The sequence below is a fragment of the Eurosta solidaginis genome, chromosome 1 (genome assembly GCF_040869045.1).
Source record: "Eurosta solidaginis isolate ZX-2024a chromosome 1, ASM4086904v1, whole genome shotgun sequence".
Classification (NCBI taxonomy): domain Eukaryota; kingdom Metazoa; phylum Arthropoda; class Insecta; order Diptera; family Tephritidae; genus Eurosta; species Eurosta solidaginis.
In genome coordinates this window covers 174,882,723-174,908,580 of record NC_090319.1, presented here as the reverse complement: position 1 = coordinate 174,908,580, position 25,858 = coordinate 174,882,723, and the positions used below count along the sequence as shown (strand labels likewise).

The window sequence follows — 25,858 nt, the reverse complement described above, 5'->3', positions numbered from 1 at the left end:
TTATATTGTAGATTCCCTAGTCATTCCTATCGTTTCTCAAAATTGTTTTAACCATTTTAATTCCTTTTCGTAATCTACCTTTCCTTTATCTATAATTACTTTGTCTTCCCAAGCAATGGGGTGTTCCCAGTACTTAGCTGGCATTCCAATTTACTCACTTAATTCTTTAATTTTTATCAATTCTCTTTTTTTTTCTTTTAAATCCTTACATATTTAAATTTTATTCTTTAATATTTCCTATTGTACAAAAAAAATCCTAGGCAAAAATATAATTTTTGCCAATGGTTAAGCGTCGCAGGGCCGCTCAAGTTATTCTAAATTTTAACTAATTTAAATATACTTAATATCCATTGCCAGAGCATTGCTCATTATCTTGTTGATTTTCAATATGATATCGTATACCAATTATGTCCTATTTTGCTGCCAAATTTCTCGGATTTATTCCACCCTTTTATGCGTTCGCCTATCAAAATTGCTCGTATGTTGATTAATGCATCCTGCTTAGTGGTTGTCCGTAATTCCCGTGGTTTGCTTTTGTATATGAGTGTTTTATCCTTCTGGTCCTTCCAAAGTATAAGTTTTGCCTTGTCTGTTTAATAAACGACCAATTATCTCCTTTTTGTCTTTAATTGTTAATAACCCTTGGTCTTATCGATAATCCTTTTAGGATTTTTATTGTTGATAATCCTTTTTAGGATTATTTTAAATATTTTACTAACTTTTGAACTGGCAGGCTCTTTTCCTCCAGCAAGATCTTTAGCAGTTTTGCCAATTTCTGATCAAGCTGGCAGGAATTTCCTCCAACTAGATTGTTTCGCAGTTTTGCCAAGTTAATCTTGTTTGGCAGGATCGCCATGAAATATTCTTATTTGAATGAAGAGATATTTACTTACGTGAGTTTGTTCTATTGATATTCTTATTTGTAAGTTTGTATTGTTGATATTCATATGTGTAGATTTGTATTGCAACGCCAGCAGATTGATACTTGTATGCGTTATGTAAAATGTGTGCATGTGCATATTTGGTTAATTCATATTAACAAAGTAAACACTGCAAATGGATTGTATGTACATATTTATGTGAGAGTCTAACATTGACAATCGGCAAGTGCATTGATCGGGGTGATTGACTGATTAGGGTGTGAACAGACAAGGGTTTCATATTCGGCATTCCATTGATGTTGGCTCGCCGCTTGTGCGAGGTCAATGTAATTTATGTCGCCCAATATTGTAATATGATTATGTTATTATTGTGTGTTCGGTTCAGAAGAAATGTATTGGCATAGAAGTTCATGATACGTAATGCCGCAAATGAATTGCTTAGTGGGTATGACGCATAATGCTATAGTACATATACTATCTTATAACTTTACACGAGCATTTCTTGTATATTAGTATATTTGTATATTTTCCTCCACACGTTGTGTGCGCTGCTCACCAGTTTCGAAATTAACTCTTTCTTATGTACGCTGCCGCTGACCCTCAAGTTGTTGTTCTCGGTCCTCCGTTGGTATCTCTCTTCGATATTTTCAGTGGCCCTGCGTATGGACGCACGTTGACGCAAATCCTCCAAACGCTGCGTACGTTCCTCGAATGATTCGTTAGCTAATCGTTGCGCCTTGGGCAAACGGGTTTGCTCTCTGGCAACATTAAAAGAATACGATTTTTCTTCACTTACGGTTTTTTGTTATATTTTCCAAGCATCTCGATTTTCCAGCACGCGCAGGGCGTTGTGCTGGCAAAGTTTCTCGAGTATCTTCGTACGCCGAATTATTAATTTCAAACATTTTTTTTGTTATACACTATGAAAGTCTCACAGTTTTATTACATTACAAAACTTGTAAATTTCACGAATAACAACTATGAGTTAGTTTAATTAAATGTCAACTTACTTCAATAAGCGCCATCTGTTGGTAAGTAGTTAAATGGTTAGATGTCGTTTTCAAGTTGAACATATGCCTCTAGCGTTCAACGGTAGCAAATTACCATGGTGAGATATCTTTTTGCTATTGTTTAGGCCAGTAGGCTAACCCCAAAGGAAAATTAAGGGCCGGCCACCCTAATGCAATTTGATACAAAACCGCTTATTTATTACAGCCGTTAGCACTTACACTAAAAGAAAAATTTACGTTTCGTTAAGTTACCCCGCCAAAGGCCTGTTAGCTTTGAGGGTAAACGGATTGCGTGGAAAGGGAACTCGTTCACTTGGATTAAAACCGCAGCAGTTTACGCACGCTCGAACGTCTTGAAGCCGCAAGTTAAAACCACATCAAACGTCACACCGCCAGAACGCAGAGTCCCTGAATTTAAAAAATAAAAATAAATGTAAGGCGCGATAACCTCCGAAGAGATCTAAGGCCGAGCTTCTCTTCCAATTTGCGTCGTGCTCCTCTTGATTTTTCCCTACAAATTGGCCGGACGGGACCTACATGTTTTATGCCGACTCCGAACGGCATCTGCAAGGCAGATGAGTTTTCACTGAGAGCTTTTCATGGCAGAAATACAATCGGAGCGCTTGCCAGACACTGCCGAGGGGCGACCCCGCTTAGAAAAATTTTCTTCTAATTGAAAAATCTTATTTCTAAAATTTTGATGTTGCTTTGCCCGGGAGTTGAACCCAGGGCATACGGTGTGATAGGCGGAGCACGCTACCATCACACCACGGTGAATATATTAAAGGTAATATTGTAGCAATTGCATGCTTGCACCTTTAAACTCTCTTTCTGTTATTTTCCACTACATATTTTGTGAAATAAAGTCTATTGAAATTTTAATATTAATCACTGCCTTTACTTCCTAACGTTCATCGAGAGAAACTAGCCTGGAACCCGCCAGCTCAAGTTTTTATGGTCCATCAGCGCCAGTAAAGGAATCAGAGATACAGTCCACTAACAAAAGCGATACAATTTATCAAATCCATTACTAGCAAAGCACAAATATAAGCGTTGACTACAAAGCCATCCCGAACACCAGCAACGGAATTTGTACAGCGTCAGTATTCATCACATCAATATTAAAAGCGTTTGGTTTAAAGGTATGTGCTCAAATTAAGAGTGACACAAATAAAAAAGTGTTTAAGTTTTTTCATTTAAATCACATGCGGTGATAAAAGATTTGCTAAAAAAGTGACACAAGCGAAAAGTGTAAAAAAAATTTTTTTTCATATATATCACATGCGGTGATTAAAAATTACTGAATAAACAGTGCTATTACAAAGCCTTTTGTCTATCCAATACTCTCCGCCACCCGTGGTAAGAGGTATTGGACACAGCCTAAGGCTAGCATTCAGTGGCATAAAATCTTAGTAACTTTCCTTAAAACGTTCCACTGCACTGCACTTTCGGTTCTTGCAACCATCGCGTTTATAAATCATTAAACAAACTTTGAGCTTATTCGTGACAAAAGGTGCTTGTCCAACTTCTATGACACCAATTTGGTCGTTCTTAGAATATTGAAAAACTTGCTAACACAGTGCTTTCTGCTCGTTAAAAATTTAAACGCGCAAACACAAACGCTCATATTGCAATAGACCATTTATTGGCTCTAGCTACACGCGTTAATTGTGGCAAGCAAATTTTTCTTTGGACACTTAGCACCAGCAATATTCATTTTAGCGGAGGAGACATAACCTCACATATTATATTGCACACCGGTCACACATACAGGCTTACTGGTTTTTCCTTTTAAATACAATATCTTCTTTTTCTTTAAAATCAATATAAATTGGGTTCGAGTCGTTTAATCCTCACATTTATATTCGATTTTTTGTTCACTGTATTTTTATACCACATATTTATTATACTTATATCACACACACGTATATAATTATTTTTCATAAAATCTGGTATTCAGTGACGAAGAGCTGAAAATAACACTTTCTTGCATATACATATATATATATATTTGGTTATAATAAATTTAAAAAAAATCATAAAGAGGTGATTCCAAAATTTTTCTTTTGCGTAAAAATTTTTTGAGTGGTGGTGTTAGGTTATTGAAACCCTTCCCTTTGCTTCTGACCATCAAACTTAAATTTTCTAATTAGGCCCTGCATAATAGCTATTCTCTGTTAAATATCAAACGATATGGAGAAATTCATTAAAGCAGCTGATGAGGTGGCACAGTTTGAGGCTGAGTTCAACAACAGACCTCAAGCTGAACACACAAAATATACTCTAGCCATTCACCAAGAAGAGTTAAAAAATAATTGGAGAAAGGCATAGCTAGCTTATGAGGATCTCTTGTACTCTGAACCGGCAGAGGAAAAGGTGTTAGCGCAGGTTAAACCGAAATACCGGGCGACGTATTCCGTATATGTACGCGGTGGTTCAACCATGGCTGAATTAATAGCAAAACTAAATAAACGCGATAAGGAGGGAGAAGATACACCTGACCCAACACAGCATGCGACTACCTCCGTGCGATACGGATGTATTCAAAGGTGACTACCTCTCCTGGCCAACGTTCCGTGACATGTTCACGGCAATATACATACGAAATAAGCGCCTCACCCCAGTTGAGAAGTTATTTCACCTCAACCAAAAAACGCAGGGTGAGGCAAGGGATATAGTTAAAAAATGCCCACTCACAACCGATGGGTTTGACACAGCGTGGAAGAATTTAGGGGAAAGATATGAGAATAAACGAATTCTTGTCAATACCCAATTAAAAATATTATTCAACCTTGAAAGCGTAGAAAGTGAGTGTGGCACCGCGATTAGAACACTTCAGCGGGAAATAAATAACTGCATCTCAGCTCTAAAAGCTCATCAAATTGAGATAGGCAATTGGGATGCGATATTCACATATCTATGCTCCACCAAACTACCCGAAAGCACGCTAGCTTTATGGGAACAGACCATAGAGAATAAAACTGAAATATCAAAATGGTTAGATATGGATAAATTTTTATCAAATAGGTTCCAGACCTTGGAAAAAGTTTCGGGATTAACAGGTAGCAAAAATACCAAAGCTCCCAAACAACCACCACCCAAACAAAATAATGATTCGTCTCAAAAGAAAGTAGGCGCCTACCAAGCAAATGTAGCTAGAAACACTTGCAGATGCTGTCACAATGCCAAAGCTTCCAACGGCTCTCTGTCGTAGACAGACTGGCGTTTATAAAATACAGTAGGGGGTGTCTGAATTGCCTCTCAGCGAAACACACAGTATCCAAATGTACGTGCTCCTTTAATTGTAGCATTTGCCATCTAAGGCATCATACACTCCTGCATATTCAACAAAATTCGGGCACGAGTGCAAGACCAACCACAACCCAACAAACACAGTTAGATCAAAGACCATCTACTTCGGCACAGGCTCAGGCCCAACGTCAGTTTGCCACGGCAAATAACCAACCAACTTCAATTCTTGTTTCGCGAATACAAGCAAAGGGGTTCTATTAGGGACTGCGCAAGTCAATATTTTTTATAACAATGAACACTTTTCGGCCCGCGCCCTACTAGACACCGGATCAGAGTGCTCGTTCATTTCGGAGCGACTTAAGAGAAGGATAAATTTGCCCAGTCGGAAGCTAAATGCACAAGTGTCAGGGCTAAACAACACGGTGTCAGCCCAAGTGAAAGAGGCATGCTTCATTCAGTTGCGGTCATCAATAAACCCGAATGTACGCATACACACTACAGCATTGGTTTTAGCCCAGCTCACCGGCAATCTGCCAACCTGTCAAATTGACCCCATGACACACCAAGTTTTCCCGGACTTGGTGCTAGCATATCGGATGTTCTTTGTAAATGAACAAGTAGATCTTATTCTGGGTGGGGATATTTACGCACAAATAATGCTAGGCGGTATGCGAAAAAATGTTTTAGGCACCCTCCTTGCGCAGGAAACAGTATTTGGCTGGATATTAACTGGCCAAACGGAAACGGCCAGCCCAGCCGGCAGGTGTGTGTCGTTTTTTAATGAGGTATCGCTGGACAAACAAATAGCGTCATTTTGGGAGCTGGAAGACATTCCCAAAAACCATATTTATACCAAAGACGAAAATTACTGCGAGGAGTTGTATCAAAAAACCACCAAAAGAAATAAAGATGGCAAATATATCGTGTCTTTGCCTTTTAAGCAGAAATGAAACCCGGTTAGCGAAAAATCCCGAATTGCAGACGGAATATAACCGAGTCGTATCAGAGTACGAAACGTTAGCTCATATGGCACGGGTAGAAGAGCATGCTCCGGCAAATACATGCGATACCTATTTTTTACCCCATCACGCAGTAATTAAGGAAGAAAGCACCACCACTAAAGTGAGAGTTGTTTTTAACGCCTCCTGTCCCACAGCTAATGGAATCATCTTAAATGATGTCCTTCATTCAGACCCAGTCCTTCAGAGTGATATAACAATTCTCATACTCCGTTGGAGATTGTTCCGATACGTATTCAACAGTAACATCGAAAAGATGTACCGGCAGATATTGCTAGAGCCCAGGGACACCAGGTATCAACGCATCGTCTTCAGGTCATCTACCAGCGAACCCATCAGCATATACGAATTGAAGACGGTGACATTCGGAGTAAACTGCGAGCCCTACCTGGCCATAAGGACCCTTCCTCAACTAGCAGAGGACGTAGAGGAAACCTATCCCATCGCATCGGACATCCTACGAAAGTTTATGTATGTCGACGACGTTTTAGCGGGCGGACACACCATTGCCACCGCCACGAAGGCACGGGACGAAATCCAAGCGGCATTACAATCAGCCGGCTTTTCCCTCAGGAAGTGGACTTCAAATTGCGATCAACTACAGGAAGGTATTCCAAGATCGCACTTATTAAACGAAAACTCTTTAAACTTTGAGGATGCTAGCATGGTTAAAGCCTTAGGGATCAGGTGGAATGCCCACTCTGACTATTTATATTTTTCTACGAAACCCATAGACAACCAAGTCGTGTTCACAAAGAGAACAATATTGTCTGCTATAGCAAAATTATTTGATCCGCTAGGTTGGCTAGGACCATTCATTATTACCTCGAAAATCATAATGCAAGGTATTTGGCTGGACGGCACGGGCTGGGACGAAGCCGTATCTCCAGCGATATTAGATAGATGGCATGATTTTTTAGAAAGCTAAAGACATATTGAAAGCATTCGTATACCCCGTTGGGTACAGTTTTCCCCGGTAGCGAGCAGCGAAATACATGGCTTTTGCGACGCTTCCGAGAAAGCATACGCAGCCGCAATATACCTGAGGGTTCAAATCGAGAATCATGTGTTCGTAAATCTGCTTTTCGCAAAAACCCGAGTAGCCCCGGTCAAGACTATATCTCTACCCCGCCTTGAACTATGTGGTGCGGTTCTACTAGCGGAAATAGTAGAGTCAGTCGCAAAAAACCTCAATTTCAACATTTCTACAACCTACCTGTGGACGGATTCGACAATAGTCCTGGCATGGGTTCGCAAACCCCCATGCTCGTGGTCCACTTTCGTTGCCCATAGGGTGACAAAAATAATTGACAAAGTAGGGAAAGAAAACTGGCTTCATGTCGACTCGGCATCAAACCCGGCAGATCTCGCAAGTAGAGGTATACCCGCTGAAGATCTTATCAACAAAGCCCTGTGGTGGGAGGGCCCTTCTTGGCTTCATGAAGATAGCTCCAATTGGCCTACCCAAGAAACAGAATATACCACCACGTCAAAAGAAAAGCGGGCCCAGGTACATTCGTCAATAGCAGACACAGACTCTGATATCCTAACAAGATTTTCTGACCTCTCGAGAGCTTTGAAAGTACTATCCTACGTCTGGAGTTTCTTTCAAAGAACTAACCCAAAAACAAGAGCCTCAGTTCAGGCGAACTCTTGCTCAATTTCGTCGAGCGAAATAAAAGCAACGACCCAACGTCTGATTGTTATCTACCAAAAGAGGCATTATGGGGAGGAGTATTCAGCTTTAAAATCTAAAAAACTTATAGGAGCAAAGAGCGAGGTACTACCACTGAACCCATTCTTAGATGAAAGGGGGTTATGAGGGCAGGCGGCCGCCTCGAAGTTTCCGAAGATATCCCGTACAACGAGCGACATCCAGTAATTTTGCCGTATAACTGCCAGTTGTCGCGTCTTATTTTAAAGTTTACCCATAGGATCTCACTCCATGGGGAAAACCAACTTATGCTACGCCTCATCCGTACGCAGTATTGGATACCACGGGTCAAGAACATGATAAAATCGACAATCCACAATTGCAAGGAATGCACGATTTACCGAAAACGTGTTCAAACCCAGCTAATGGGAATTTTACCCAAGGAGAGAACTACGTACTCACGGGCATTCACAAACACAGGAGTTGATTTTGCGGGACCCTTCGATATAAAGAACTTTCGAGGGCGAGGTTGTAGAGTGTCGAAGGGGTATGTGTGCTTGTTCGTTTGCTTTGCAACGAAATCGATTTACCTGGAACCCACCTCCGACCTTAGCACCCAATCATTTTTAGCAGCATTTGCGAGGTTCGTATCGCGAAGAGGTTGCCCTAGTAAGATGTTTTCCGATAATGGCACGAATTTTGTCGGGGCTTCTAGAGCACTTAAAGCGGAAATGAGGGAATTCCTACAAAATGCCCGCGATAACACCCTATCCAGGTATTCCCACCAATCCTTATCGTGGCACTTCATTCCTGCATCAGCTCCTCACATGGGGGGACTGTGGGAGGCGGGAGTGAAAAGTTTTAAAAGCCATTTCACAAAAATCGCTTCAAGTTGCAAATTCACCTTTGAGGAGTTTGCGACTTTGCTATGCAGGATCGAAGCCTGCCTCAACTCCCGACCATTGAGCCCTGCGTCAAACAATGCATCAGACCTGGAGCCACTAACCCCAGGTCACTTTCTGGTAGGAGGACATCTCTTATCTCCACCAGAACCTGACGCCAGCGAAAACTCTGCCTCAATCATAAATCGATGGTAAAAATTAAAATCCCTACATCACTCCTTCTGCAAGAGGTGGAAATCGGAATACCTCTCTGAACTGCAGAAAAGAAACAAATGGAGATTTCCCAAAACAAACCTAAAAATCGGGGACTTGGTCGCAATAAAGGAGGATAATTTGTCTCCAAATGAATGGAGACTCGGACGGGTGGTCAAATTACACCCAGGACCTGACGATCGCGTCAGAGTGGTCGATATCATGATGATGAAAGGCCAGATAACCCGACCCTTGGTAAAACTCATTATCTTGCCCTACAATCGCGATGAGGCAGAAGAGTCTGCGGCATCCAATTAAAAATCCTTTCTATTGTCTTCCACTTCACGAAATACCAAACTAATGAGTCTACGTCGTGAGCCGCCCAACTTATAAATCTAGTGGAATTTCAACCAGTGAACTGACAACCTTATCGAAAACAGACGGAGTAAAAATACTGCTAACATACATACTTTCCGATTATCTACATCTAAGACATGTAAAACGTGCGCAACTTAAGGTATGTGCCACAATATTTGTACATCTAATGCGTACTAAAGTATTTGAACCACAAACATTCACACAAGTCTTTACAGATCTGGCAGACGAGTTACCTGATCTATTAGTGGATGTGCCTAATTTGTGGGCGTATGTCTTTGAATTTATTGGTCCTACTACCACCCTTCAGTGAGGGTGAGGGAGACTTGTAACTCCCACCCGTTTTAACAAACCGCTTAACCCCGCTCTCGTCACCCGAACGAGGCCAACAACCCGCTTAACTCAGCTCTCGTTTACCCCGAACGAGGCCGACAAACCGCTTAACCCCGCTCTCGTTCACCCCGAACGAGGCCAACAAACCCTACCGCAGATCTACTATCTGCCACAAAACATAAACGCCCCGGCCAACAGTTAATGCTTTATCCAAGCCGTCAATGCTGGCTAATAACAATTGTTTGGGAACACGCAAATTTAAGAACTTTTCACTTAATCCAGTAACCCAGCCTACCCAATACTTTTCTGATTTCGACAAGTCAATACGCCAAGTATACCCTTTTTGTGATTCATCATTTAGCAAAGATGGTTTTCTGAAATCGGACGAGTCCGAACTGCTGTCATTCTCGCTTCCACTTGCAGTAGTCGTTGAAATGGTTGGGGCTCCTCCATTATCATTTCCCATGTCTTCATCTTCGGAAACACTGAAGGGATGTGTAAGGCTACTTGGTGAATACGATCATCGGCTTCGTCTTCTGGCAGAGGTAACTCATTGGTGGCTAGCAGCTTCGTTGTGCAATTAATAAGTTGTCCCGGCGTTGAGACCTTTGCGCTGTCTACATTGCGCATTTGGCCACTTCGTATGCACCATTCAATGGCATTTGGTATACCTTCAACATGGGTGGGTCGTGAACGTATAAAGCTTTGCATACTGGCTAAAGCTTCCATTGCAGTGCCTTCGACCACATCAATGACAGTAATGCCAATTATACTTGAGATGTTTGCCTTGTGTGCAAAATGAACAGCTATAGCACCGCCCATGGAGTGACCAACGAGGTGAATGGGCGGAGTATCATCCGGGTAAAATTTAAGCACAAGATCGCCTATGTCTTCTGCGAGGTTGTCTGAAGAAAGGTCATCCTCATTTTCTGTTTTGGTGTCGCCATGTCCACGCAAATCTATTGCAAGACACTGGCAAGAAATAATGCGAATTATTTCCACGCAAAAGTGTGACCATGTCAAACCAGAATATGCACCCCCATGAAGGAGCAGCAGAATTGAGGCAGACATCGTCACCAACTTTCATTGTATTACGCTTTGTTCCAAAATTTTTCTGGGAATTTTTACTAAACTCGTTTTTGATTACAGCAAGGCCAGAGTAAATTAAAGAAAAAAAAACAAAATATTACCCGTGCAATAAAGTGGCCTTTGAACTGTATGTTCGCCCCAAGAAAAATCTCGGGTTTTTATTAAGAATAAATTCGTGCAAATATTGTCATTACATTGTGCATAAATGCATAATTTGTTATACAAAGAAAGTCAGCGACAAGGATCTGTTTACCAGGACGCCGCCCCGTCTATTCGAAACGGCTTCCTCGATATGTTGTCGTACAAATACTTCACGACTTTTGCGTTTATTGACTGTAACATCAAATCCTAGCTTTCCTTTACATTATACGAAACAAAAATCAAAAAGTACCAACACCGTCATACCAAATGTGGCAGCAGCGGTAGCGGAAAATAAAATTAACGTAAATAGCAGCTGCAAAGCAACTACACCAACTTTTTAAGAAGGCATTTACATAACGTCCAGCAAAATAATTTCAGACAATTCTCAAGTCTAAAGACACCATTACAGTATGAGGCTTCAAAGTTCTTACATCAACATCAATCAACAATTGAGCCAATAAGGAATCATCGTTTCCTTTCAATTAAAGAAATCACTAAAAATCTAACACTTTACACAAATGAACCCTTCAAGATCGACGTGGATCCGAAGACATTACAATTTAAAAGGCCATCTGAAATTCCAGTTTTATACGAACATGGGATTCGACGTGATGGTGGCACAAGTAACGCCATGCCAACTAAGGGTGCACAGGTCGTGGCTGCTGAAACGCTTAAGTTCTTGGAAAATAATAAAACCTATGCGCCAATTGTAATTCATGGTTTCTCAGTTGGCGCCTATCAACTCGGCGAAGTAATGTTACAAATGTCGACGTACAACGTTACAAACAAATATTGGATAGAATAGCTTGTCAAATTTGGGATAGCGCTGCTGATATTACAGAAGTTTCAGAAGGCGTACCGAAGTCAATATTCCCTAAAAATCCTCGTCTGCAAAGCACACTACGAAACTATGTACTTTACCTTATGAAAACATTCCACAATCAAGCTACCAACACAGTAGAAAATGTAGTCTATTGTTGGCGATTTGGTGACTCGATTTTGAATATTGAAAAGAAGGCGCCACTTCAGGTTTTTTTTTTAATGAAGGTATTTATAATTTTTTATTGTGAGAGTATTAAAAAAAAAGACAAATATAACTTAAAATTTTTTGGTGAATTCTTAATTGCACCTTTTGTATATTTGGCGCCTTCATTATCTGTTCAGGTGTGAGTTGTAAATCGGCAACGGGTGTTGGTGGTACATAGGGTTCGTAACCCCCCTGTTTCTCCTCATCAACTGGTGGGCCAGGCAATCTGCTCGGATTACTGAGTACTTCATCGACTGTTGGTGGAGGAATATGTGATGGCGATGGATCTGGAATTGGTGTTTCACCATTTTTAAGGCAATTATGGATGTAAGCAGCCGTCCATTTAGTATATTTTTGATGGTTTATAGATTCTTCAGAGAGTTCACCAAATGTTGGCGGTACATGGTGTAGTACTCCGCTAGCGTAAAATGCTTTACGACATTTTTGCCAAACTTTGATGCCCGATTTTGTTTATCTGCGTACAAAAAGAGATTCAAGGCAAATTGAATCTGCGAATACTCGTCCGAGCTGAAACGAAAAGAAATAAAAGAACAAAATTAGAATCAACGTAACAAGTTATGCAAAGAATACTTGCCTACACCACGTTTTCTTCTTAATGAAAATTCATTCTGAAAATGTGTGTATCCACATTTCCATGAATGATATTTTTCCTAATGAACAACACACGGTTGCCACTCTATGACATTTCCCGTTGTTTCTTACGCCGTAAACACGTTAGCGCAATCCCATGGGATCACCATTCGGATCCGTGGGATCCCACAAACTCGAGTGAGTACACAAAAAAAAAAACCTTACGAAAACCATTTTATTTATTATATATATTTTTTTTTTTGTGGACAAATGTTTTTAGTTTGAAAATTTGGTGCACAAAAACGCGATCAGAATCAACCTTCTTGTAAAAGATGAACCACTCGAGACCGAAATAATTTTCGCGGTTTATTTGCATTGTTTTTTTGTTAAAAAGGTTAGTGCAAAATCAAAATGTAAAACATAAACAGAAACATGTCACACTCAATAGTGGTCTCGCTTTCATGATAGAAATTGTTTTTGTGTATTGAAGTTCCGATAAAGTTTCGTCAGTCCTTTCAGCTTGAAATCCAAGCAAGAATAAAGTAGTGTCATATATGCTTTAGATACTATAAACAAGGGAGAAATTAAACTTTTTAGAAAAGACTATAAATTTTATGTCGCGTCAGAACTCAGACGCGAGTTTTCCCTAAATAATTGCATGACATGACCATTATGCCCCATTACGCTGCCAAATTGGCAGCACCGCACAGCTGTCTCACTCCAATGAGTGGAAGATTTATCAGCTGACAGCTCTACAAATTGCAACACTCGATAGTGTAGGCTATTCCCGCCAGGGTTGTGTTGAAATCAACAAACACACCACAATTTGTGATTCTCACACAACATGGCCCAAATCAACACAAAGAGTGTTCCCAGACAGCGAATAAAGGCCCCTTTACATCTGTCGCACATTTTATCTGCACGACGTCGCTTAAGGGACAATCTCATTCACCAGCTATCACCCTGCAAAAACGCTCTCGTCATTCCACGTCAAGTGACTAGTCATTTTACGGTCATAGGTTATATTCATAGTCACATGTGCATGGGCGTGGGTAAGTTTTGTGACCAAATTTTTTGTAGGGAAGGTCCACACAATAATCCAGCAAAGTTTTGCACCTTGTTGGTGGGAGCCCAGGATGGTTTATAGTAAACATCACCACAATTTATAGCAAGTTACTGCAATTTAAAATACATTAGGGGACACAAAGATAACCCCAAATCTTGAACTTTGTTTCTAAATTTTGTATAAATTTTGTAATTTTGTATACCGAAATTTGTATACCTGGTTCCGAAAAATTTTATAAGTCAAAGTTTTGAGATAATCTCGTCACTCAGCCACAACCAGATATTTTTTTTGAAAAATAATCAATACATATATAATATGACTTAATGAGTCTAATTGCAGGCATCATGACCCGCTACGGACAATTGCGCAAGGTATATGAAAAAAGGCCAGCTATTTCAAGGTCCCATGCCATTTGTGTTCGGCTGGGCATCCGATCCGTCTATGCCCATTCTACCGTTCAAAGACGCCTGAGGAACGGATGCGTGAAGTTCTTCTGGGCAATTATTGCGGCAATTGCCTCTCCACGGCGCATCGCACGGCTGGTTGTACAAGCAACGGGAGATGTCGGCGATGTGGCGAGAAACACCACACCACCCTTCACGTGGATGAACATACCAAAGCCTCACGTGAGCCCTACAAGCCGTGGAGCGTACAGGTAGAAGAGGAAGAGCGCGAGCACCTCGAAGGGGCGTTATCACTATACGCCTCCGATATTGGGGCGGAGGAGATGGAACGAGAAACCACGGAGAGGGACACCTATTCTCAACCGGCCAGCATGGTCCAAGAGAGATCGGAACCACTGCCCTTCCGACTATCAGGGGGATCGGAACCACGGCTCTTCCGACCCCTGCTACAACATGAGCGCCAGCAATCGAACAGAACCCCTCACCGTCGCCGCCGACAACGACAACGCCCCCAGCTGGCCAACAACAACACAAATCGCCGTCACGAAGCCATCACGTCCAGCCTGCCTCGCTCTACGTCGACCGCCGCTGATTCTCGAGGAGTTATTGCCACTCGCCAGCTAAGGACGCCGCTAACGTTCCGCAGTGGACGTACAGGGCTGGACCCCGTCACTGGACCGGTACTGCGGCCCATGATCTCGTCAAAATAGAAGCTGGGAAGACGAATACACCTGGTGCGAGCATTGATCGACGTCTGTTCGCCATCCACTGTCATATCGGCCGACTTGGTCCGGGATCTGCTACTGGACGAAACTCGAATGGGTAGCCAGACAGGCTGTGTGGTGTGTTTACGGGGGAAGCACGGCGACAACAAACGCATTGCGACCCATGCCGTCGTCACACCACATTTCCACCGAGTGGCGCCTAGTCACAGCCTGGATCCAGCCATCGCGACTGTGTACACGCATATATGTCTCGCCGATCCAAAATTTTACGTCGTGTCGCCAGTTCGCCTAATTCTCGAGGCAGACGTATATGCCGACATCCTGCTCAACCAAGTGCTGCCAGCGTCATTCGGTCCACTCTTGGCGCAAAGCACAATCTTCGGATTTTATGCTCTCTGGAGTATCCCGCGCCTAAAATGTCGTAGATATACATAAATATCCAACAAAAAAAGAATTAGTTTTGAATTTGAATTTAAATTATGAATTTTGTAATAAAGAATATTTTGTACTGTTGAACTCATGCGTACAGTCTGTCCATTCACAAATCTCTTATCTTTCTACCTCTAGATGTTGTATACTCTAGCAGCAGGGCAAGGCGAGGTTGCGTACCGCAAGGGGGCCGGCATGTTTAGGCCAGCAGGCTAAACCCAAAGGAAAATTAAGGGCCGGCCACCCTAATGAAATTTGATACAAAACCGCTTATTTATTACGGCCGTTAGCACTTACACTAAAAGAAAAATTGACGTTTCGTTAAGTTACGCCGCCAAAGGCCTGTTAGCTTTGGGGGTAAACGGAATGCGTGGAAAGGGAACTCGTTCACTTGGATTAAAACCGCAGCAGTTTACGCACGCTCGAACGTCTTGAAGCCGCAAGTTAAAACCACATCAAACATCACACCGCCAGAACTCAGAGTCCCTGAATATATTAAAGGTAATATTGTAGCAATTGCATACTTGCACCTTTAAACTCTCTTTCTGTTATTCATATTTTTGTACTACGGACTGTTTTCTTTATTTATTGTAAATTTGTTTTTTGGTTTCGGGTTTACAGTCCAATGAATCAGAAAAACGCCTTTTTTATTTTCTCGCCAACGTTTCGACCTTTTATTTTGGTCTTTTTCAGGGCTCAAAATTACTGCGTTCTTCCTTGTCCAGTTGTTTTGTATAGATGTTTTGTTTTCTGCATTGTGCAGAAATGGTCATATACAAAATTTTAAATTATAGGACTTATTTATAAATTTGAATAAAATTTAAAAGGCGTTTTTCTGATTCATTGGACTGTAAACCCGAAACCAAAAAACAAATCTCTTTCTGTTATTTTCCACTACATATTTTGTGAAATAAAGTCTATTGCAATTTTAATATTAATCACTGCCTTTACTTCCTAACGTCCATCGAGAGAAACTAGCCTGGAGCCCGCCAGCTCAAGTTTTCAGCTATGGTGAGAAATCTTTCTAATAGTAATCTGTGAGAAATTGTAATTATTCATTTAATATTTGACAAAAATATCCATTTAAATATATTTTGCTAGAATTTGCAACGGTGCCTTGATATTGCATTTAAATTTTATTACCGGGTGTGAAATTAAGAAAATTAAGTCGATTCATGTGTAAGATTTTTTACGAAGATTTTTAACTTTAATGTTTTCCTTTAAAGCTTTAAGAGAATATGAGTAAGTAGAGTACTATTTCATCTACCAACCCTAAATGGCAACCCTACTCAAAAATGTCCCTGATTGTAATGCGGAGTGAAATACCTTTCGTGTGATACCAATATCGGCATATATCATGCAATTTTTTTTTATTTCGAATAGCTGGCAACCTTTTGAAACATTCTGAGTGGTAATACCTAGCCAGAAAGTCTCAGAAGGTGTTACATTATCTCTGTGCCCAATTTCATTTAAATCGGTTGAGCCGTTCCCGAGATTGTTCGGTTATACCAACATACAAGAATTGCTAGTTTAAACTTATAAGATAAGGATGGCATTGATTTACCAATTGCGTTAGAACTTTTGGCTATATTTTTTGCAATTTTACAATTCAGACCATACATGTATGGCACACACTTCACCGTCAAGTCCAATCATCTTCCATTAGTTTATTTGTTTAATATGAAAGACCCATCTTGAAAACTTTCACGTATTAGTCTTGAACTATCAGAATACAACTTCACAATATACTGAGAGAAAATATGCATAGTAAAAATGAATATTTTTTACTTGAGTGGCGTTTAAATATGTCCGTGTTCAAAAATAATACGATCAGACCAAATTTTAATACACCTATCCCCCGATTTACACGGTACTTGGTTTACACGATTTCGCTTTTACACGGTTCATAAATCAGCAAAATTTGAAAAACTCCGAAGATTCACAAATCATTAAAAACCTTTTTCAGTCCCCTTGGTAACACTGATTGCAATATTGAGGGATTCCCCTTATTGTGAATATGTACGTACATAACCAATCGCAGAGTACATATGTATGTAGTTGATGTGGGAGGAAAATCGTTTGATGAAAATTTGAACAAAAAGCCATAATTTTTACTATTATTGCGAGTTTTTTTGGTTTGAACTGGTAAGTTATCGATTGAATTATCTTTTTGTGAACCTTCATTAAGATGTTTTAGTTTTGTTTTATTTAAATAAATGCCTGAATTGGGTAGTTTTTTCGATTTACACGGTCTTTGTATAGGAAAACGAAGATTTCACTTTACACGGTTTTGTCTGAAACCGATCTTCCGTGTAAATCGGGGGATAGGTGTACATACGTATTTAAATGCTGTAAAAGGAAACTTGAATCATAGATGTAAGCGTTCCAAGCTGCTCAGATTAAATGGCAACCGTGTTCAGGTATGCATGCCTACCCTTCAAAAAACGCGAGTACTCCATAAATAGTGTAAGGAATACTCCTTTAGGATATAGGAGTGTTCCAAAACTAATCTGTATTCATACAAAAAATGTGCTCCAATTAACATGGCGATGTCCTAGGAGAGGAGTAGGTGATCCTACTCTCGCTTTGTTTGTGAGTATTCCATAGAGTACATACGTGAGAGTACTTTCCAAAGTAGTTTCACTGTAGTACTCCATGGAGCACCCACAGAGGATCATATGCCAAAGTACTAAAGGGGAATTGTGTCGGAAAGAATTATCGGAGTGAATTTAAGATTAATAATTAATTTAAAATAAAAGTAAATGAAGAGGGGCAATATAATTTATATTTTATACTACGAATATTCTTATGTTATTTAGCATTTGCGTAAATAAAGAAACTGATATTTCTCTTTACTATAGTATATATACACAAAAGCAGTGCGCGGTTGCATTTTATCTGAGTTGCCATAGTAAAATTTTATTTTCAGTTATCTGTATGCAATATTTTACTTTTGGCAACTCTGTTCGATCGTCATCGTGTCGTGATCACGGTCGTTAAAAAACGAGCAATGATCGGCTGATGGTGGTCCGCAAACGCATTGCAAAGGCGTATTGTTAGAGTACTCCAACATGAAGAAAATGGAACACGTAATCCAACAATTTTTGCTGGGCACCTACATCCATATATATGTAAGTACATACTTTTGTATGCTTGTGGATGAGCGCAGCGGAGCAAGTACAAACAAATGTATATTAGGCGTTTATTCTATGCCGTGTTGCCGGTGTGCTTCATAAACTTCAAAATTTATCCACATTTCAGCCCGTTTTGGAAAGAGACTTTTGAGCTCGTTTTGCTATTATATCTACGTTTCTAATGAACAGTTTAAAAACTAAAAAGAAACAAGGTTTAATAGCTAACCGAATTAAATAATAGAAAAATATTTTTAAGTACAAATAGTAAATATTGCAGTAGTAGAAGATCGAACAATCAATCGTAATTATTCATTTAAAAATAAAATCTAAGTTTTTAACAGAAAAATTCAATTCAGATTTAAAAGCGTAGGGTGCTTGATATATTTAAATAAAATTTAACAATCCTTTTATTGGCAACTATCTATGAGAGTAAAGTTATGAAAAGTAGTAAAAGGCACTCCACGCTTTTTCTTCTGAATTGAACTTGTTATTATAATATTATTTTGATACAGTATATATTTTTTTCACTTTTTACTTTGATATGCTATAAAACGAGTTTTTTAGTTTTTTTTTAACTATATCTTTAGTCCCGAAATAACTCTGACGGGATCCCGAAAACCATCCAAAAATTGTACCGGAAGGGTCCCCAAATGATCCCGAACGTAAGTTCAACGGAAATATTAATTCTAGATAGCGAAGTTTGATAATTAGTGCGCTTCGTCAATTAAAATTATATTGCGGAAGAAACATCTGCATTTTATTTCAATTCGGTACCTACCAAATGAAGGTGGCAACTCATTAATAATGGTATGATTTGTAGCTGCTTCGAGAAAAAGGAAAAATGTGTGAACAACTGAAAGAAATATTGCGGCCTTTTCAATTAATAATTATCAAAATTATAATTTGTTAGAAGAATTAACCGGTAACTAAAAAAATTTGTGTGAAATATTTATTAAAAAACATGTAATATAAGCATTGAACTCCGTCATTTAAGTTACTTAAATGAAGCTGATATTGCCGACGCTGTGAAGAAAGTTGGGAAAAGAGCTGAATTTGGAGAAAAGCTTTTTGCTTGGCGAAAGAAAAACGCAAGTAATACTATATTTTGAATTGTGAAATTTTTATTAAAAGTGCAAGTGTATTTTATTAAAGAAAATAATGCATTTCAAAGCAAAATAATTTGTGTAAGCACAAATATGCATGCGCATATGTACATATGTTTGCTAACGTCGTTCATGCTAAAGCTGAAAAAGTATCGATATGCTTACTCGATATTTGAGAGGGAGGGTATCGATATATCGCGATATATATCGAATTTTTTTTATAATGAAAAGGGCGTTCTCAATGTAAAAGCAATATCAGGTATATATCAGACATTTATGTAAAAACAATATGTACATGTATATATATATATATATATATATATATATATATATATACCATCGCGGACAACTTTGCAGAATGTGTTTTATGATCGTTTCGAAGCTATAAAGAAAATATTAAATAAATATATATATATATATAAAACACATTCTGCAAAGTTGTCCGCGATGGTAGGTTATACAGCGAAACAAGGGTATATACAAAGTTACAACACCCTTTGTCATCTACTATGAGAAAAGGTCGAACGTCTGCGGTGACTAAATCTTAGCAGGGTGCTGTCAAAAGCTTTTTTACGTGATGATGGATCTTCATATGTTTTTTTCTTTCATATAAAAATTAACCTTATTTGGCGAGCTATGTGAATCTAAATTTGCAGTTATATGCGATCGTTCATGCTACCCACCCGGGACGTAGCAGAGCAGTTTTTCTGTGGCTGAATAAGCACACGGTGCATTTTGTGAGGAGTCTGTGCATTATTAGCGTGATAAATACTTGAAGTGAAAAATGTTGGTTATTATAAATATTAATATATTTATATAAACGTATATCTGTGCTGGTGATGAGCTCCACAAGAAAGATGATGAAGATGATTTCCATTATGTGATTTCCACTATGCAGCACTTTTATTAGATATAGTAATACCAAATAAGCTTATTTTGTGCCTTAAAATAACTATATATGTACAACCAAAGTTATATTTAATAAAAAAATAAAAAATAAATGTAAGGCGCGATAACCTCCGAAGAGATCTAAGGCCGAGCTTCTCTTCCAATTTGCGTCGTGCTCCTCTTGATTTTCCCTACAAATTGGCCGGACGGGACATGTTTTTTGCCGACTCCGAACGGCATCTGCAAGGCAGATTAGTTTTCACTGAGAGCTTTTCATGGCAGAAATACACCCGGAGCGCTTGCCGAAAACTGCCGAGGGGCGACCCCGCTTAGAAAAATTTTCTTCTAATTGAAAAACCTTACTTCTAAAATTTTGATGTTGCTTTACCCGGGGTGCGAACCCAGGGCATACGGTGTGATAGACGGAGCACGCTACCATCACACCACGGTGGCCGCCAGTAATTAATTAATTAATTAATAAAAATATGTATCTATAAAACCATAAAAGTCGTTTTTTTTTTTAATTCCAGCAAAAGCAAGTTTAATTATTTTTAAATTCAAATATACTATTTAATATTAAAAAAAAAAAAAACATGAAATTTATTTAATTCAATATTTTATATTTGAATAGGATTTGAATATCATCTTATTACACGCAAATATTTCGTATTCAGATCGCTTTCAAAAACTATGTAGTAAAATTTAATATGAAATTATTAAATTGAGCTTCAAATATTGCATATTCGATTCGAATAATTTCGTGTTCAATGTCATACCAAATATGTACATGTTTGATTTGAATAATTTGCTCTGTATAGCACTTTCATTGAAGTTTTTTGTCAAATCATATGCGTTTGTATTTGATTTTACTATTTTTGTCCCTCAGTGTACAGTACATAAAAGGAAAATCCAACGTAGGCGCAGATGCACATAATAGAAGAACTAAAAATTCAGGAAAATCGATTTTAGCGGTACACACAAGATCACAGACAAAACAAGACCAATTAACGCAAAAAAACAAATAGACAAAGAAGAAAAAGAAGAGAAGGACATAAATTTACAAGTTTTTGACAATTTTTTAAATAAATTCTCAAAGAAAATACCCAAATTAAAAACCCAAATAAGTTATGACCAAAGTGGTAAAATTACAAATTTCGAGATAAATGCGCATTTAAAACACAAAAAAATCGAGTTAATCAACGTTGCCTGTGCTAACAAAATAATGCATTTAGATCATAGGTCGGCATTTTTTTGTGAGGCTGTATTGGTGAATTCGAGAGTAACTTCGCTGCAGTGGTGCTAAGAACAAAATGTTCTTGTCAGTTGCTTAATCGACAGCCAGGAAGTAACAACGTCATCGCTTTAGCGCAAAAATTGCATGATAATATTTATGCGCGACCTAAAAATGACTGATAAACATTTTTTCATGATTTCAGATCCCTTTGGGAAAATGCAATATCTCTTATGTCACACTTCTATTTTGAACTGTGGATATAATATCAAGAGACATTATAATTCTTTTCATAAAGATTTTGATAAATATGAGGGTCTGGAAAAGATAATATTTTTTGGGGGGGAAAAACTATGCTCTTGCGAAAGTATAAGGAATGGGTTTCCCAAAATGATAATGCAAATTGCAGAAATGCGGAAACCATGTTAAAAAAAGGATCTGTAAAAGATGAACCACTCGAGACCGAAATAATTTTCGCGGTTTATTTGCATTGTTTTTTTGTTAAAAAGGTTAGTGCAAAATCAAAATGTAAAACATAAACAGAAACATGTCACACTCAATAGTGGTCTCGCTTTCATGATAGAAATTGTTTTTGTGTATTGAAGTTCCGATAAAGTTTCGTCAGTCCTTTCAGCTTGAAATCCAAGCAAGAATAAAGTAGTGTCATATATGCTTTAGATACTATAAACAATGGAGAAATTAAACTTTTTAGAAAAGACTATAAATTTTATGTCGCGTCAGAACTCAGACGCGAGTTTTCCCTAAATAATTGCATGACATGACCATTATGCCCCATTACGCTGCCAAATTGGCAGCACCGCACAGCTGTCTCACTCCAATGAGTGGAAGATGTATCAGCTGACAGCTCTACAAATTGCAACACTCGATAGTGTAGGCTATTCCCGCCAGGGTTGTGTTGAAATCAACAAACACACCACAATTTGTGATTCTCACACAACATGGCCCAAATCAACACAAAGAGTGTTCCCAGACAGCGAATAAAGGCCCCTTTACATCTGTCGCACATTTTATCTGCACGACGTCGCTTAAGGGACAATCTCATTCACCAGCTATCACCCTGCAAAAACGCTCTCGTCATTCCACGTCAAGTGACTAGTCATTTTACGGTCATAGGTTATATTCATAGTCACATGTGCATGGGCGTGGGTAAGTTTTGTGACCAAATTTTTTGTAGGGAAGGTCCACACAATAATCCAGCAAAGTTTTGCACCTTGTTGGTGGGAGCCCAGGGTGGTTTATAGTAAACATCACCACAATTTATAGCAAGTTACTGCAATTTAAAATACATTAGGGACACAAAGATAACCCCAAATCTTGAACTTTGTTTCTAAATTTTGTAATTTTGTATACCGAAATTTGTATACCTGGTTCCGAAAAATTTTATAAGTCAAAGTTTTGAGATAATCTCGTCACTCAGCCACAACCAGATATTTTTTTTGAAAAATAATCAATACATATATAATATGACTTAATGAGTCTAATTGCAGGCATCATGACCCGCTACGGACAATTGCGCAAGGTATATGAAAAAAGGCCAGCTATTTCAAGGTCCCATGCCATTTGTGTTCGGCTAGGCATCCGATCCGTCTATGCCCATTCTACCGTTCAAAGACGCCTGAGGAACGGATGCGTGAAGCTCTTCTGGGCAATTATTGCGGCAATTGCCTCTCCACGGCGCATCGCACGGCTGGTTGCACAAGCAACGGGAGATGTCGGCGATGTGGCGAGAAACACCACACCACCCTTCACGTGGATGAACATACCAAAGCCTCACGTGAGCCCTACAAGCCGTGGAGCGTACAGGTAGAAGAGGAAGAGCGCGAGCACCTCGAAGGGGCGTTATCACTATACGCCTCCGATATTGGGGCGGAGGAGATGGAACGAGAAACCACGGAGAGGGACACCTATTCTCAACCGGCCAGCATGGTCCAAGAGAGATCGGAACCACTGCCCTTCCGACTCTCCGATAGATCGGAACCACTGCCTTTCCGACTATCAGGGGGATCGGAACCACGGCTCTTCCGACCCCTGCTACAACATGAGCGCCAACAATCGAACAGAACCCCTCACCGTCGCCGCCGACAACGACAACGCCCCCAGCTGGCCAACAACAACACAAATCGCCGTCACGAAGCCATCACGTCCAGCCTGCCTCGCTCTATGTCGACCGCCGCTGATTCTCGAGGAGTTATTGCCACTCGCCAGCTAAGGACGCCGCTAACGTTCCGCAGTGGACGTACAGGGCTGGACCCCGTCACTGGACCGGTACTGCGGCCCATGATCTCGTCAAAATAGAAGCTGGAGGACGAATACACCTGGTGCGAGCATTGATCGACGTCTGTTCGCCATCCACTGTCATATCGGCCGACTTGGTCCGGGATCTGCTACTGGACGAAACTCGAATGGGTAGCCAGACAGGCTGTGTGGTGTGTTTACGGGGGAAGCACGGCGACAACAAACGCATTGCGACCCATGCCGTCGTCACACCACATTTCCACCGAGTGGCGCCTAGTCACAGCCTGGATCCAGCCATCGCGACTGTGTACACGCATATATGTCTCGCCGATCCAAAATTTTACGTCGTGTCGCCAGTTCGCCTAATTCTCGAGGCAGACGTATATGCCGACATCCTGCTCAACCAAGTGCTGCCAGCGTCATTCGGTCCACTCTTGGCGCAAAGCACAATCTTCGGATTTTATGCTCTCTGGAGTATCCCGCGCCTAAAATGTCGTAGATATACATAAATATCCAACAAAAAAAGAATTAGTTTTGAATTTGAATTTAAATTATGAATTTTGTAATAAAGAATATTTTGTACTGTCGAACTCATGCGTACAGTCTGTCCATTCACAAATCTCTTATCTTTCTACCTCTAGATGTTGTATACTCTAGCAGCAGGGCAAGGCGAGGTTGCGTACCGCAAGGGGGCCGGCATGTTTAGGCCAGCAGGCTAAACCCAAAGGAAAATTAAGGGCCGGCCACCCTAATGCAATTTGATACAAAACCGCTTATTTATTACGGCCGTTAGCACTTACACTAAAAGGAAAATTGACGTTTCGTTAAGTTACCCCGCCAAAGGCCTGTTAGCTTTGGGGGTAAACGGAATGCGTGGAAAGGGAACTCGTTCACTTGGATTAAAACCGCAGCAGTTTACGCACGCTCGAACGTCTTGAAGCCGCAGTTAAAACCACATCAAACGTCACACCGCCAGAACTCAGAGTCCCTGAATATATTAAAGGTAATATTGTAGCAATTGCATGCTTGCACCTTTAAACTCTCTTTCTGTTATTCATATTTTTGTACTACGGACTGTTTTCTTTATTTATTGTAAATTTGTTTTTTGGTTTCGGGTTTACAGTCCAATGAATCAGAAAAGCGCCTTTTTTATTTTCTCGCCAACGTTTCGACCTTTTATTTTGGTCTTCTTCAGGGCTCAAAATTACTGCGTTCTTCCTTGTCCAGTTGTTTTGTATAGATGTTTTGTTTTCTGCATTGTGCAGAAATGGTCATATACAAAATTTTAAATTATAGGACTTATTTATAAATTTGAATAAAATTTAAAAGGCGTTTTTCTGATTCATTGGACTGTAAACCCGAAACCAAAAAACAAATCTCTTTCTGTTATTTTCCACTACATATTTTGTGAAATAAAGTCTATTGAAATTTTAATATTAATCACTGCCTTTACTTCCTAACGTCCATCGAGAGAAACTAGCCTGGAGCCCGCCAGCTCAAGTTTTCAGCTATGGTGAGAAATCTTTCTAATAGTAATCTGTGAGAAATTGTAATTATTCATTTAATATTTGACAAAAATATGCATTTAAATATATTTTGCTAGAATTTGCAACGGTGCCTTGATATTGCATTTAAATTTTATTACCGGGTGTGAAATTAAGAAAATTAAGTCGATTCATGTGTAAGATTTTTTACGAAGATTTTTAACTTTAATGTTTTCCTTTAAAGCTTTAAGAGAATATGAGTAAGTAGAGTACTATTTCATCTAACTACCCCAACCCTAAATGGCAACCCTACTCAAAAATGTCCCTGATTGTAATGCGTAGTGAAATACCTTTCGTGTGATACCAATATCGGCATATATCATGCAATTTTTTTTTATTTCGAATAGCTGGCAACCTTTTGAAACATTCTGAGTGGTAATACCTAGCCAGAAAGTCTCAGAAGGTGTTACATTATCTCTGTGCCCAATTTCATTTAAATCGGTTGAGCCGTTCCCGAGATTGTTCGGTTATACCAACATACAAGAATTGCTAGTTTAAACTTATAAGATAAGGATGGCATTGATTTACCAATTGCGTTAGAACTTTTGGCTATATTTTTTGCAATTTTACAATTCAGACCATACATGTATGGCACACACTTCACCGTCAAGT

The 25,858-nt window shown here is 39.6% G+C and overlaps 1 protein-coding gene and 2 pseudogenes across 5 annotated transcripts in view; 1 reads left to right on the top strand and 2 right to left on the bottom strand.

The window, feature by feature from the left end:
• Positions 1-25,858, bottom strand: part of FASN3 (Fatty acid synthase 3) — a 1,015,587-nt gene that overhangs the window by 691,177 nt on the left and 298,552 nt on the right. The window lies entirely within an intron of this gene.
• Positions 9,767-10,689, bottom strand: LOC137238718 (protein phosphatase methylesterase 1 pseudogene; annotated as a pseudogene).
• Positions 11,116-12,383, top strand: LOC137238717 (uncharacterized; annotated as a pseudogene).